Source organism: Chaetodon trifascialis, chromosome 6 (genome assembly GCF_039877785.1).
Source record: "Chaetodon trifascialis isolate fChaTrf1 chromosome 6, fChaTrf1.hap1, whole genome shotgun sequence".
Lineage (NCBI taxonomy): Eukaryota > Metazoa > Chordata > Actinopteri > Chaetodontiformes > Chaetodontidae > Chaetodon > Chaetodon trifascialis.
Genome location: NC_092061.1, coordinates 18,767,330 through 18,782,285, shown reverse-complemented (window position 1 = coordinate 18,782,285; position 14,956 = coordinate 18,767,330). Strand labels below are relative to the sequence as shown.

The 14,956-nt window shown below is 47.3% G+C and overlaps 1 protein-coding gene across 2 annotated transcripts in view; it reads right to left on the bottom strand.

Moving 5' to 3' along the window:
- The window catches only part of znrf3 (zinc and ring finger 3), a 62,334-nt gene that overhangs the window by 11,527 nt on the left and 35,851 nt on the right, over positions 1-14,956 (bottom strand). The gene's annotated exons all lie outside the window — the stretch shown is intronic.

The window sequence follows — 14,956 nt, the reverse complement described above, 5'->3', positions numbered from 1 at the left end:
AATGTGGCCCTGCAATCGGCTGGCGACCAGTTCAGGGTGTACCCCACCTCTCGCCCATTGTAGCTGGATAACACGATATTTGTCCTCAGAATCAATAACTGAGTCAAAAATGACGGTAAACATATAAAATATTTGATTTTTACACACATGCATGAGTCAGCCTCGGTCTTCCTCACTGCAGGTACCTTTGGTGGGACAACGGCTGTGTGGACAAGTCACAGCAGGAGGAAAATAGAAGCAAACTCACAAAAGGCTGTTAATATAAGGAGAGGCATATGTACCACGCTCTGTGAAGGCAACACGAGCGTAAATCAGCAAACACATCATGACGGAAGCGTTTCAGCTGCGTCTCCATTAGATTTCCCTTCGGTTTAATCCACAGATAAGATGTGTGTGAGTCTGGCTTTCATCGCTCATTAAAGACTAATTAACCCTGCTAACTGATTTGATTTTCCCCAGCAGTCTATGAAAGCCTCGTCAAATGCTGAAACATTAAAAGCGCCATAAATACAAGCTCTTCCAACTTTCTCTTTGGTGCGGCCTCCTTTACATAAACTAACATCGCTCTTTTCTTTCCTCTTTTCACTTTTTGTACTGGGGAAGTTCAAACGCGAGCGGAGCGAAACCTCGCTCGGCTTTTCCCTCTCACCCAGTTTTCTCTCAGCTCCACACTGCCAGGCTCCAGCCCCCATTTAATTCAGCACAAGTCTGCTCCTTTGATGTTAGCTCTCCCAGTTAATAATTAATAGCTCTTGGTAAGACGCTTTGAGAAGAAAGAGATCTCCCTCCTAAAGAATCTCTACTCGGGCAGGCCTGCGCTGCAGTGCAGGGACTTGCCTGACGACAACAAAAATGCAGCCACAGGCAAACTGGCTCTCTTAAAAAACATGACACATCTCCTTTTCAACCCTGCGAAAAACTACAACCTCGGACACCAAAGGAAGGATAAATGCTTCTCGCTTTGTGACTGTTGTAACATAATTTCATTCCTCTCAGTATGTCCACACCTCAGTGAGGACATGCTGTTTACTTCAGGGACTCAAACTGAAGATTTCAAGTGGCAGAGCTCCTGTGTGAGAAGATATTGTGCAAGCGATTTGAGACAGCGCTCGACGGTTCGCAAAGACGAAGCCCACGCTGGAAGGGAAAGCTTTCATTTCCACCGGTTTCAGAGACCGAACAGGGATTTTGAGAGTGTCTGTTCGTTAAGCTCGTCGGGGTGAAGCTTGATGCGAGGTGACATTTTGATCTCCTCACTCACGACGGAAGATGAAATCAAGACGGACGGATGTTAGCATTTTAGGAATCCAATATTTGAAGCGACAAGGTGCCAGCTCAGAGGAAATGTGAAGACAACTCACATGTTCCTTTTTCAGCTATCGGACTGCAAAGATGAGCTGATTCCCAACCATTTGTGACTGGGCTTGTGACACTTTGGAGGGAGGCGACCCCCCGTTTGGAACCACTGGACTAAAGCTAACCTTAAAAACAGATTAGAGCAGCTCCACCTCAACATGCTACAACTGCAAAATGTTCCACATGAGTTCATGCACTTTGACTCTAATTTCTGCGTTCTTGGTACTTTTTTGATTTGAGTTCTTCCTCCACAGAAAGGTGATCAAGACGTTCTACATGGAGCACACTGAAACACGATCACTGCTCCACATCCGCTGCGTTCGATCAGCCAAGCATGTTCAAAAATCTGAAAAACTGTCATCACGTCAATCGTTCCTTTTTCAGCCATCAGAGCGCAAGTACACGTTTTAAGATTCGAACTTGGTGCAACGTCCCCCCAACAATAAATCAAAGTGGGAGGCTGGGATGAATAGGAAGAAGGTAAGCTATCAAAAAGCCTCACAATTAATATTTTTCTCCAAGCTGAAAGCTGTCTGGTCCCAGAGATGAGTGCTTGATCAGTCATCCATGCTTTAAAAAAAAAAACAGCTCAACACTCAACCTGCACGGCGCACAGGGAGGGCGGAGGGAGAGTTTCACAGGTACTTCACGATACTGCTGGCTAAACAAACTTCCCGCTGGCTCGGAGGCACGAGAATTAGGGTACAATCTTCCCTGAGCGAACAAAAACCACAGCAGAAAGTACTGAGAGCCCAGTCTAGACACAGAGGAAAATGAAAGCTATGTTTAGCATCCCTAAGTAAGCCTGCCAGCTTGTAAGATCTGAGAGGGAGAAATTTTCACTCGTCTGGAAAGAGACTTTTCTCAGCGTAGCGCTCACTTCATCGCTCACATGGACCGGGGATTCTCAAATTAACACACCAGCGCACGCAGTCACAAAACAACGCACGTGTGAATATGGCTGGGCATGTAGGAATACGCACGTGAAACAGGAGGTTATGACGCGCTCACATGCAACAGACACACACCTGGATTACACCTGCAACATCTGGCTCAGGCACTGGCTCCTCTATCACATCGCTCCCTCTTTCTTTCCTGCTTTCTTCTTCTCTGCTTCCCTCCTTTCTCTTTCCTCCTCCTCCTCCTCTTCATGCTTTCCTTTCCCTCTCTCCACACTGCTATAATTAAGGCAATTAAGTCTTCAGAAGACTCTCCACTGCTATTATGCTGTAATTTCATGTTGCCTCCTGGCTTTACGGTTTATTAAAAGATAAAGGCATACTTTTCTCCCATGGATTTTCTTATATGTGGTCGCCCCCTCTTTTTTTCTCTCCTTCCTCGCTCCCTCTCAGCGCAGGCATGTGAGCCAAGACATTATTTACATTCAGCTAAAATAAAATCAAAGTCTTCGACGTGGCTGTGCGTCATCTGATTGGAAGCTCATGCAGCCCGGAGACAGAAATGAAAGCTATGTTTTGAGCACCTCTTCCTCATTGATCCTGCTGTACATGCTGTACTTTTCGACATGCAGTCATCTGCATCATCTTGACATTTTCATTACGACAGGATTTAGTCATTTCCCCCGCTCGTGAAGCGCATTACTCACCATCATCCTGATCTCCTACTGTTCCATGTTAACACCTCACTGACAGACCGTTTAGCCGTCGTAACGGTTTCATCTGCTGACAAACTTGACGTAATCGAATTGGCTGTGTGACATGTGATCAACTGGTTTGAGGCTCTCGCCGTGCTGGATCTGCTGTGTCACGACAACAGCAAAATAAGGACTTTCCTGTTCCCACAAACAAACAAACTATCCTGGAACCATTTACCAGTTCACAATTTGAACTCAAGTGACCGAGTTGAGCTTAACCCTACCTATAGCTTGTGTTCATGAGTTCCCTTCCAGCCAGAGGTTAGAGAGGTAAAAATAAGTAAAATATTCTCTGGTGTTCTATCTCCACCTTCCCAAACTTTTGAACTCTCCCATATTCCTGTTTAATATTAATTTGAATGCAGTTAAGCTCCTGGCTGGAGCGTTTTACAGCAGTCCCGGGACGTCTGAGGCACCACTTCTTGAGCTGTATAAAAAATGTTTATGAATCATAAAAATCCACTTGTGTGTGTCACACGGGCGGAGGGTAGGGGCCGCGAGCCTCCTCGAGCGCCTCTCCATTGGTATAAACGGACAGTTTACTCAACGTAAACACTCAGGGGAAAGAATCACTTGAAGCTCTCAGTGAGCTTCAGTGACTGTCGTTAATATCAAACTGCAGGGAGGTGAAGTCAGGAAGTGAACACAGAGCTGCTTATTTAATGTCTTTGAGTGAGGGAGCGGATCCAAGCTCAGTTTAAAAAGATGACATTTCAATGAGACATTTATTGATTTTTGAGCTCTAGTGGGCAGAAAAGCATCAAACATGCTGACAGGTACACCGTCAACACAAAATCTGGATCTATGATGCAAGAGCCAGTGTAGCACTGATCCTGTGGAAATCATGTCTCAATTTATTTTTCATCCCTCGTCCCAGCTCCAGAGAAACAGAGCAGCCCTGATGAAATATTTAAGTCCTCGTTCCGAAAGCATCAACCAAGACACCTTTGGGTTGTCCTTACAACATTCGCTGGAAATGAAAATGGTGCATAAAATGTGACGTTTCTATATTTCAGGCAATGAAAATAAGTTCAATGGTGATGACAAAAGGAACTGGTCCCCGGGCGCCAGTCAGCTGGGAGCCCACCGCTCCTGGTCTGCCGCAGAGGAAGGACTGACCAGGGTGGGTTAAAGGTGGGGAGAGAAAAAAAAAATTTAAAATCGGGCGGCACGGTGGGGCAGCAGGTAGTGCGCGTGCCTCACAGCAAGAAGGTCGCAGGTTCAATCCCCGGGTCGGGCGGGGCCTCTCTGTGTGAAGTTTGCATGTTCTTCCTGTGCATGCGTGGGTTCTCTCCGGCTTCCTCACACAGACCAAAAACATGCTCATTAGGTTGACTGGTGACTCTAAATTGTCCTTAGGTGTGAGTGTGAGCGTGAATGGTTGTCTGTGTGTTGCCCTGCAATCAGCTGGCGACCGGTTCAGGGTGTACCTCGCCTCTCGCTCGTTGACAGCTGGGATAGGCTCCAGCCCCCCCCCCAGCCCCGAAAGGGATGGTCGGGTATAGACAATGGATGGATGGATGGATGAAAATAAGTTTAGTTTTGGCATCGGTGGTGTGTTCACTGACAGGCCGGTTAGGTTAGGTTTTTGCACTGTGTCTCAATGTGGAGGAGCACAGGGGTTTGTGGGTAAACTGCACACCAGTGCAGGAGGACAGAGAGAGACACAAATAGAGATTTGGGGCAGATGTAATGACCTTACTTTCAGACAAAAAGAAGACCCGTTCCAGGTATACTGATCCCAGACCCTGGCTCTGTGCTGTACATTGTGTACAGCGAGTGCGCATGCACGCACGCACGCACGCACACAGAATGTAATGACAATCTGTGCTGTGTCACCATCCCTGAGGGAAAATCAGTTCCCATGGGTGAAGACTCTTCTTTCCACTGCTTGAAGTTCCAAATGTAAGACAGACGGAGTTGTGGGACAAACACAGAAAACAATGAGAAGCCCATAACTTCAGGTCCTCTGAATCTCTTTCCTTCAGAGGAAAATGTTTCTCACACGGAGGCCATCTTCAGGAATGGTGTGAAAAGCCTTTCTTTAAGGTGGTAATGTCAGCTTTGGAGAAAACCCAGAATTCTCTGGGGAACAAAAACAACAGATCAGAGAAGGAGCCTGAGGTTTTCTCCCATCTTCCAGCCAAGTTCTCAAAGTCAGTGTCTCTTTAAAGCTGAAACTCTCTAAATCTCTCCGCGTATTTCTTCACTTTCCTTCTGACTGTTCTCTTCCTCTTCTTCACCTCATCTTTCCCAAACAGCCCATCTCTGCCTCAGCGCACAATGTGGGGTGGCCATTCACCCACCATTGCATAACCAGAATTATACAAGTGAATTGTGCTATCAAAATGTGTGTGTGTGTGTGAGGGGGCACCTCTGAGGGGGCCTGCCAATGGAACTTGGCAAAGAGCCGACCCCATTAAAGAGAGAGAGAGAGAGGTGTGCCATGGACTCTGGAAGCTCTCACTCTCCCTCATCCTAAGACCCATATTTAGTCTCTTTCTTACTCACTTTATCTTCTTCCTGTACCGTATCAAATCCTGACCCTGATATTCACTGCGAGCGTATGTCAAAATACACACTGTAAAATATTTTGTACTAAACACAGAAATGAGTATTGAATGTCACAAGTTGCCTTTGAATACCTGCTCAAGCTCTTTGCTTAATTCACGTTTGCCAATTTTAGACGAAGCCCTCCACAAGAACGGAGCTCGTGAGAACTTTCTTTTGTTAAGTAGCATCAAGAAAAGCGTCAGGCGACGGAGGGTGGGAGCTACTGTAAAGACTGTGCTGTTGACACAAGACATAAGAAGCTGCAGACACTCACATGATAGTCACATTATTCTGTGTTCACGCGTTAAGCAACAGTGAGGATACAGCTGAAAGAGAACAACACTTGAAGGACCAGCAGCTCCTCGACAGATTCCACCCGATACAGGCCGGCGTTGAGCCCTGTTCAAGTCTACAGTCAGATTAATACAATCCGTCTTTGCTCAGGAGCATCAGTTTGGCGCGTGGGTGCTTTTTTCTTAACACTGCTCATGTCTTCTTGCCCGTGAGCCCGATCCGATACTGGGATGTGCGTACACGACGACTGTGGCTCCAAAATGCTACTCCAGAATCGAAGTGTTGATCCTATTTTGGAAAAGCTCTCAAAGTTTCTGACTCATCCTCACATAGATATAAGATAAACTCGCTCTCTTGAAGGATGGTGGACACTGATAGACTGTTCTTGGGTACAAACATGTTTTGGCATGACAAAGAGTTAATTGTTGTGAAATATTTAAATGCTTGTCATCGCGTGGCCATGAAGACGGATTTCTGAGGAAACACTGTGGTTTTCATGAACTAACAGACTATTTTAGAAATTCCAACTTGCTCCAAGTCGAATTTGTCCGTCCTTTCAGCCTTCTTGTCCGTTCCCGGCGCATGTGTTTTGGTGGTGAAGTGACACAGCGGGACATTAGTTTCTCTCACATGTTGTGAAAATATGTTAAAGGCAGGTGAGGCTCGTGCTCTGGACTCACAGCTCTTGTGATATACCAACATTTAAACATCTTCCTTACTAAATATACATGTTTGTCTTGCTTGTTGTGCACCACAGGCAGCGTTTCCTGTCTCTCTCCACAGCTCGATGTCTTGCGGTGCACGCTCACACAAACATGAACATGGATGCGAACCCACTGACTCAGACCGCCGCTTATCTGGAAGCCTTTGAGTCTTCTCTCCTCCCGCTGCCCACTGCTCTGCCCTGCTGAGACCAAACGCTGGGGCTGGAGGAATGGACAACCACTAATTAAATTTCCTCCACTTTTCCTCTCTGTCCCTCCCATGTTGTTTTCTTACCGGTTTTGGGCTCTGGCCCTTTGTGATTCACAGCAAAATAAACAGGCTTTCCGGCCAGGGATAAGAAGGCTGCTTTTAAAGAGCTTCTTCTCCTCCTAGTGTCTAAACAGGAGTGGTTTGGATGAAAGCGACGGAAGTCTTACTTAGAAATGATTAGTGATACCCATACCTGTTTTTTCTATCTGTGGCAAATTTAAAACCTGTTAATTACTGAGATTATCTGTAGTTTTTAGGCCCACTGTCAGTCAAAAAGCCTTGTGAACATTAAAGTTAAAGCACTACGCTAACAAATGCTCACGCGTGCATGTCTGATTTCTGATAGAGGTAGAAGATAACTTGTGATGAGAAGAGATTTTTTTGCTCCTCTTCTCTCAAAGGGAACACCCTCCTGTCCGACTTACCATATTTTTCACGAGATGGGAGCAGTCAGGCGAAGGGAGGGGAGACGAGGATAGACGATGGGTAAGTTGGGAGGGAGTAAAGACAAGTGAAATGACGGATTTGTGCACGCCTGCTGCAAGTCTGCTGAAGTGATAGGGCAGAGAGCATGAGGCTGGCTTGTGTGGAATCCTACAGGATGCTTTATTTTTCATATTTTACTGGGATGTGGATTTGATGTCATGTACCATCTTAATGTGCTGTCAAAGTGTTCCTGAGCCCATGTACTAATCTCCTTTATACAATCATGTTCCCATAGTGGTGAACCTTGCTCCATCATGGAGTCGGGGTTGTAGAAATGCTTCTTCTGAGCAAAGCCACGAACACTCGCTCCAGCAGTCTTTTTGCAGCCCAAAACAAAGACAAATCATCAACCACAGCACAAACGCACAGGTGCACCCGCCACCGGCAGCAGACATGCAGACTCATCTCATCAATTCTCATCTTCGTGCGTTACTCTACTTTCAGAAACTGGAACAGCCTAACCCTCATTAAGGGTTAACTGGCATTTCTGAATCTGACTTAACTACGAAACTAAACAGCAACACAGCAGTATTTGCGCTTCCCTTTACCCGGAATACTCCAGTGCGAACACGCTCTGTAATCCAAATGGAGCGATTTCAGTCGAGCTGAGACGTCTCGCTTAACGGCCACTTCTCTCCTTCCCTTAATTCGTCTGCAGCCATACGGTTTTTCTCTAATCTCTCTGTGCCTTGAAGCTGCTTTAGGAGACCATGTCCCTGCTTGCATGAAAGAGAGGCTGCTGTTGTTGCTTCTCTCTCTTGTAATACTCTATCCTGCTGCTGGTGCAGGGGTTTTGCTTCTGCCTGCTGTCTTCTGTCCCTGGGCAAACACGGCAGAGCAGGTCAGGACTCGGCCCGATAACCCCCATTTTGCCTCCCTTCTCACTGTACCTCCTGTCTCCCGCTGTGCAGTCTTCCCAGCACTGGAGAATGACTGAACCTGTGGCTGTGTATTTCATATCAGCAGATAATAGACAGTAAATGCTTTGATGACAGCGCGAATGTGAGGAAAACGCAGCAGTCTGAGTAAAGGTACGGTATGCAGCTTTCAAACCTTAAGACACAAGTCTGAGGGGCCGTGACACACGGCAGGCCTAAACATATTCAAACAAAGGAACAATGACATTATTTGAGGTTGACCATCGTTTCCACGGGTCCGGCTCTTCACCAAACACAGCGAAGCGTCTTTCCTTTTTGTTGCGTCCCAATAAAGATAAAAAGATCAGCGCAGGAAATGAGTGTGGCTATAAACGGGATTTGAACAAAGCATGGCAGCAGGACGGTGTCATATTCAGGTGTATTTACCTCATTCAGCTGCGACTCCATAACAACTCAGCGTTGTCTTATCTCAGCAAGACATCTGTCTGTTACAGTGTCCGTGGTTATCAGCTGGTCAACAATTATACACCTACTAAAACACCAACCTGAGACAAAAGTACCACCTGTAAGTACAGTTTTGAGGTACTGTGCCTCTATTGTACTACTAATTTTATTGTTATATTGGTCTCCAATAAATGATGCTAATGTCTCACCCAGTTTCTGCCAGGTGTGCTGTCATTCTTCAACCCCTCTCTATCTCCATCTTTCCCTTTCTCTTCTTCCATTTCCTCATTGTTTCAGAGAATGGGCAGCTCCAATGTCACCCGACTACACACACACACACACACACACACACACACACACACACACACACACACACACACACACACACACACACACACACACACACACACACACACACACACACACACACACACACACACACACACACACACTCTCTTCTCTCCATCTCCTTGTGCTGGGTCCACCTTTCCTTCCCTGGCACAAATAGAAAAGAAAGCTTAAACCACAAGAGCAGGATGACGTTGTCACCCGAGCTAACCCTCCAGCAGAGGACTCATGAGGCATCAGACTAGCCGTGTGGGGACCAGGGGGCCCAGTGCCAGTCTGTGGCCCCGAGCCTGAAAGACAACACGGCCCTGACATCCACAGCAGGGCGCAGGACACGAGGATTCTCACGCACACAAGCACATTCCCCTACAAAGCAACAGGCTTAGACAGAGATGAAGAGAGAAAAGACAGGGCTTTGGTTGACGTGGGTGGATGTCTGGTCCTATCTTTTCTAAGATTTACTTTTTCCACGGCACATCTTTTGATCCAGCGCCGCCCCGTCTTCTCTGGGTGCTGTTTGACAGACAGGAGAGCTTTAGCTGTGGCTGGAGCCTGACTTTCAAATTCCACTTGTGATTAAGAACAAAAATGAGTGTAAGGGTGGGGAAGAATAAAAAGAAACAACTCCACAATGGTGCAAAAAGTACTTTCTTCTCTTTCCTCTCATTTCCCCTCCTCTTTTCGTCACCCTCTGTCCGGTTTCTTCCTTCACCCTTTCTCTCTCCCTCCATCTCTCTCTCATCTTAAGTCCCCAGGGCTCCTTTCTTCTCTCTTTAAATAGGGGCCTGAGCTGTGAAGTCTAATAATGGTCATTTGGCCTCCCATTGAAAGCTGGGTAATTCGGCCCAGGGACGGCTCACTTTGAGCCACATGACACAAGGAGCTTCCCAGTGACCATGGAAACGAGCGCAGTGGGATCCCGGGCGCCTCCAAGCGCCGTGAAACGTGGTGAAGCGGTGATTTAGGAGAGGACTTTTTTTGGGGGGTGGGGGGTGGGAAGGTGGGTGAGGGCTCCAACACAGCCTGAGAGAGGGGGTTGAGAGAGGGAGATATAAAGAAATGGAGAGAGAGAGAGAGAGAGAGAGAGAGAGAGAGAGAGAGAGAGAGAGAGAGAGAGAGAGAGAGAGAGAGAGAGAGAGAGAGAGGCCCCTGCCTGGTCACAGTGGAAACCTCTCCCGACACCCCGCCAGGAAGAGCGGCCAAGATAATATCAGCAAGTTGAGGCGTACACAAACATGAAAGGAGAGCCCAAGAGGCAGGCCCCTGAGTGCTCTGGGCTTCACAGGCTTTTCTCTTCTCTCCCTGCTGCTCCTCCTCTCTTTTTCAATTTCTCTTGCCATGCCTCCCTCCATGCTGCGGTGTTTGAAAGTGTTTGTTCAGGGTGTTTGGGGCAAGGGGCAGGTGGAGAGGAAGCTAAAGAGCTAGGTTGTGCATTTTAGGCCTTCACACTGCAAGAGCAGCTCCACTGCTCATCGCTTACATTTGTTTCAGCGTGTAACCATTTTCATTTTTGACTTCTTGATTTGATTTGAAGAGCTATTAAAGACTTGAATGCAATCTCCGAGAACTGGGTATGTCAAACGTTTTGGATGTTTCTGTGGTTAAAATATGTGGGGAAACACCTGAATTTGACAAAAACATCTCCGTCAACGGCAGAAAAGCACATTCCTAAAGGAACTTGCTGTATCTGACAAAGTACAGAAGTTTATGAAGTTACGACATTAGCCTCCATTATACTACATGCTAAAGCTGCCAATGATGGCAGCCTTGATTTAAACAACCCATAATTGACTTTCAATTTGCTGCACTCATCTGAAAGGGAGCCTGATCATTTCGAGCACAAGCATAGGGGAAAATTGTCCTATCAATATTCTGCATCTTCATGTCCCCGCTATGAAAAGATTTCTTTTATAAACTCGGAGCAAAAAGAACTATCTTCATCTGTGTTGAACAAAAGCTGCCATTGTAAATCAATCACGATTGTGTCTTCACTGCAATTTAACAAAACACATTCTGGAGAGTGTAAAACTACAGCAATTTTCTTTCCTTCTGCTATCAAGGCTCTCTGCTTTGCTAAACTCTTTGTGGGGAGAGAAGGAAAAGGGAGAGGAGTGAGAAGAGAGAGATACTGCGAGTCATGTAGCAGTCTGCATCAAAACACAGTGGCTGAGCTAATGCGCGCACACATAAGTGCACCAACGAATGCGCCCACTGATCGGACAGTGCTCCTATCCATGAAGGCCAACGTGCTGTGTTCAGGAGTGGTCTGAGAACAAGGCCAAAACGCAGCCAGTTCAATCCAGCGTTGACGCTTCTTTACAACAAGCCCTGCGGCTTGACACCCTGCTGGCATTGCTGTGGCCTCGGGACGACCTCTAGCACACACCTGAGTGTGTAGGACAGCTAACCTGGCCGCAGGCTCAGAGCCAGTCGCCCGCAATATCACACTCGTCTGTCTGCTGCCATGTCTTTCTTTTAATGGAGGTCTCTGTCTTCTTCAGACACACGCTGTCCTTTTAGCCCTCATGTACTTTCTATATCCCTGTCATTCCTCTCCCCACACACACACACACAAACACACACTACACCCTCTCTACAGCTCTGGCTGAGATGCCAGACACGGTTAGAGTCCAAAAGCCACTTAGCACTAAGGCGCAGCAGCTGTTTGCTCTGGCCTGCTGTACCACAGTGCCAACTTGAGGGCCATGGTAGAAAAAGACATAGAGACACACTCCTCTGCCCCCTCACATTGTTCCATGGCAACTGCGGTTTTAGGATTGTGTTTGTATGTGTGTCAAAGAGAGAGCTTCCCACACAGGACGCACTTTTTATGGTTGTGTGCCTCTGGCAAAAACTTGAAAGCAGCTCGCTTTATTTCTGGGAGGATATGTCAATAAAGATCTTGATACTTTTCTTGTTGCTCTAGTTATTTTTAAGTGCTTTGTAGCGGCTGGTCTGGGGCCAGTTGCGCTCCGCTGCGATGAAATGTTGTCTTTGGCTGGTGTTTAAGGTGGAACTGATCGTGGTTCAGAGACGAGCTGGTCAAGGGCAGCGCCAGGCCACACACAACAAGCACATACCAGGGAGTTTTACATGCTATGCCAGCCAAGAGACTTGCTTTACACAAGCTGCAGGACTGTGTGGGAGGATGGGTCGAATTTTTCTGCTTTTGTGCGTACAAAAAAAAAAAAAAAGTTGTACCAAACGAGACACAAATCCCAGCCACCCACTTACCAAACCAGACACATTCGCCTTCGTCATCTCCTTGAGAAGCTAAACCCCCACCCTCTTTCCCTTCCCTCTGTCCTCCAACTCCCACTCCTCTCTCTATCCGCCACCACTCCACTTCTCTGCCTTCCCTCCCCCAGTTGCTCGGGTTGGGGGCTGATGTCATGAGAGCCTGAAGAGGATGAAAGGGGAAAAGCCGGCATGCTAAGGCCGCGTGAGGCCATTGGACTGACACGGCGGTGCTTGAAAGAAGAGATATCTCACTGGCACAGTGACAAAGACCCCAACCAGCCTGGGCCATCAATGAAAGCCAGTGGCATGATTTCATGTTCCAGAGGAGCTGCCAAAAATCGCAACGTATGTGTGTGAAACGCAGTGTGGAGAATCAGGGAGGGAGGCCAGTTCTGAGAAAGTCAGGCTGCAGGGAGGAAATGACAACCCAAAATATGTTATTGACTGCAATAAATAGTTTAACTTGAGAAGAGATACATGTGTACGGAGGTGTAAGCATGATTTACACTTACAAACACCTCAAAGAAAGCAGCAACTTGATAAGCTGCAACTAAGTACTAGCAACTGTGTTCTGCTAACACAGGACGCCTTGCAGTGTCATCCTTACATGACACCATAGCTCAGGCAACTGAACCACTTCAAAGACTGTCAGTGTGAACACAGTTAGCTACAGTAGGAACCAATTTGCACATGGTTTTCCTGATGCTGGGGGAGGGGTTAATGCTGTGGCACACAGAAGTCAGGGGTTTAACGCTCCTGCAGCTCTAACAGGAACCAGACAGGAAGTGCAGGAAAAAACTGTGTACATATATATGACACACCAGCACTTTGGTGAGGTTTGCACATGGACTTCAGAGGCCGGCAGGGCCGACCTCTTTTCCTCCTCTTCCTCTGCTGCTAATATTTGCTGATTTCAGAGCATCTCTCTAACAGTGACAGCAGTCTGAAATCTAAGCCAGTAACTAGGCTGAATCATTTAGCACAAGCTGAAATCAAAGTAATATAATGCTGGCAACAATGGCATTAAAAAGAAATGTCCTGTGTGCAATTTCCTTAAAGCTCAAACCAAAAAGCTGTGACTACAGATATCTTCTCACTGTGGAAAGTCTAGCTCCTGGGACAGCAAGAGCTCATCCCCTTTTTGCCCTGAAATACTCCTCAATCATGCTTTGTTCTAAAAAAAAAACAAAAAAACAATCTGGATGACCGTATGCACCAATGCAAGTCCCTTCCATGTATTCAGCAAGTCTAAAAAGAGGAGGGAATACCCTTTGCTACATGTTGACCAGCTCCTGAGCACAGTTGGGGTCTTGTGTCCTCAAACACATTATGTTTAGACATGGACTGGCACAAACAGCATTAATTCTGTTTTGTACGTTCGCTGGGATTTTGTAATTGAACCAGACAAGACGCCAACACTGTTGGTGGCAAAGTGGCAGCAATGTGGAGTGGGCTCTTGGGTTCAGTCAGGGGCCAGTCAGGTAGGGCAGGAGGGGGGTGGGGGCTGCCGAGCGTGAGGCCAAACCAGGCGGGGTGAGTGTGTAAGGGTGGGCATAGTATCCGGACTGGGGCTGGGCATGGCGGCCTGGCTGGCTGGCTGGCTGGCTGGCTGGCTGGCTGGCTGGGCAGAGTAAGCAGACTGGCAGGGGGTAAACACTGCACTGTCTGGCCTGGCAAAAGCGGCAGTGCCAACGCAGAGCACCCAGCTGTGTTCGGGCCCCGGGCGAGGGTCTGTCAAGATGCAACAATGGGCTTTCCCATCTCTAATTATAGCCCTGGCTGAATAAAAACAGAGGAAACAGAGTGGTCTAGAGGTTAGGGAGGCTGGCTGGAGGCCAAAAGGTCACCGGCGAAGGTTCTTGCCATCCTCACTACAGTGTCCCTTAGCAAAACATCAAACCCAGAATGTATAAAAATGGCCAGCTCATTAGCGCTGCTCTTTGGCTGGTTTCAATGAGCGGAGGGTGAGGGTTTCTGCTCCTCGGGTGTCTCCTGGCTCAGTTGGCTGAGACACATGCCACACATTGCCCGATGATGGTCAGCCATCCACCCCATTGCTCAGATCTTCCTCATCTTTCTTTGTGACTGCCCATAAAATGCTATTTTCATAAGTAAGGCTGAACAAAACTGACTGAGCGTCCCATCAAAGGCATATGCTGATGCTCAATGCCTGCAGCTACATGGAAGACATCAGGGTCATAATGGTATGATTACTTACAAGAGAGAGTACTCCAACGAGTCAGCAGTCCAGCACTGTCACTAAGGACAGGTGCCTACATTACCCACGATACACTCTCCTCTTACAGACTGAAACCATGTCTGTCTTACTGTCCTACTGGCATACTGTCTCTGTCACAATTACAGTCATGGGATGTGGTAAAAGACAAGTTAAACCAGCTAGTTTGCCTCTGGAACTGTTAACAGTTGCTCCTCAAACATGGACGCATCACCTCAGTGAAGACCATTTAGTAGTGAGTGAAGCCACCCGCGACAATGATGTATTCTTAGCTACAGTGCGAGAGAAGTTTGAGTGCTGAACATTAGGTCAGGTTTCAGGGCTCAGCATAAGTATGCATCAGCTAGATAGCAGCAACCATCACCAAAGAAAGTGCACCATTAGCATGTGTATACGGCACAAGGGCTCCTTAAATTATGAATGGCTGCTCTCTTTCTGTCACCGGGCATGCACAGGATAAATGAGACTATAGCCACCCCCCTCCCATCATCC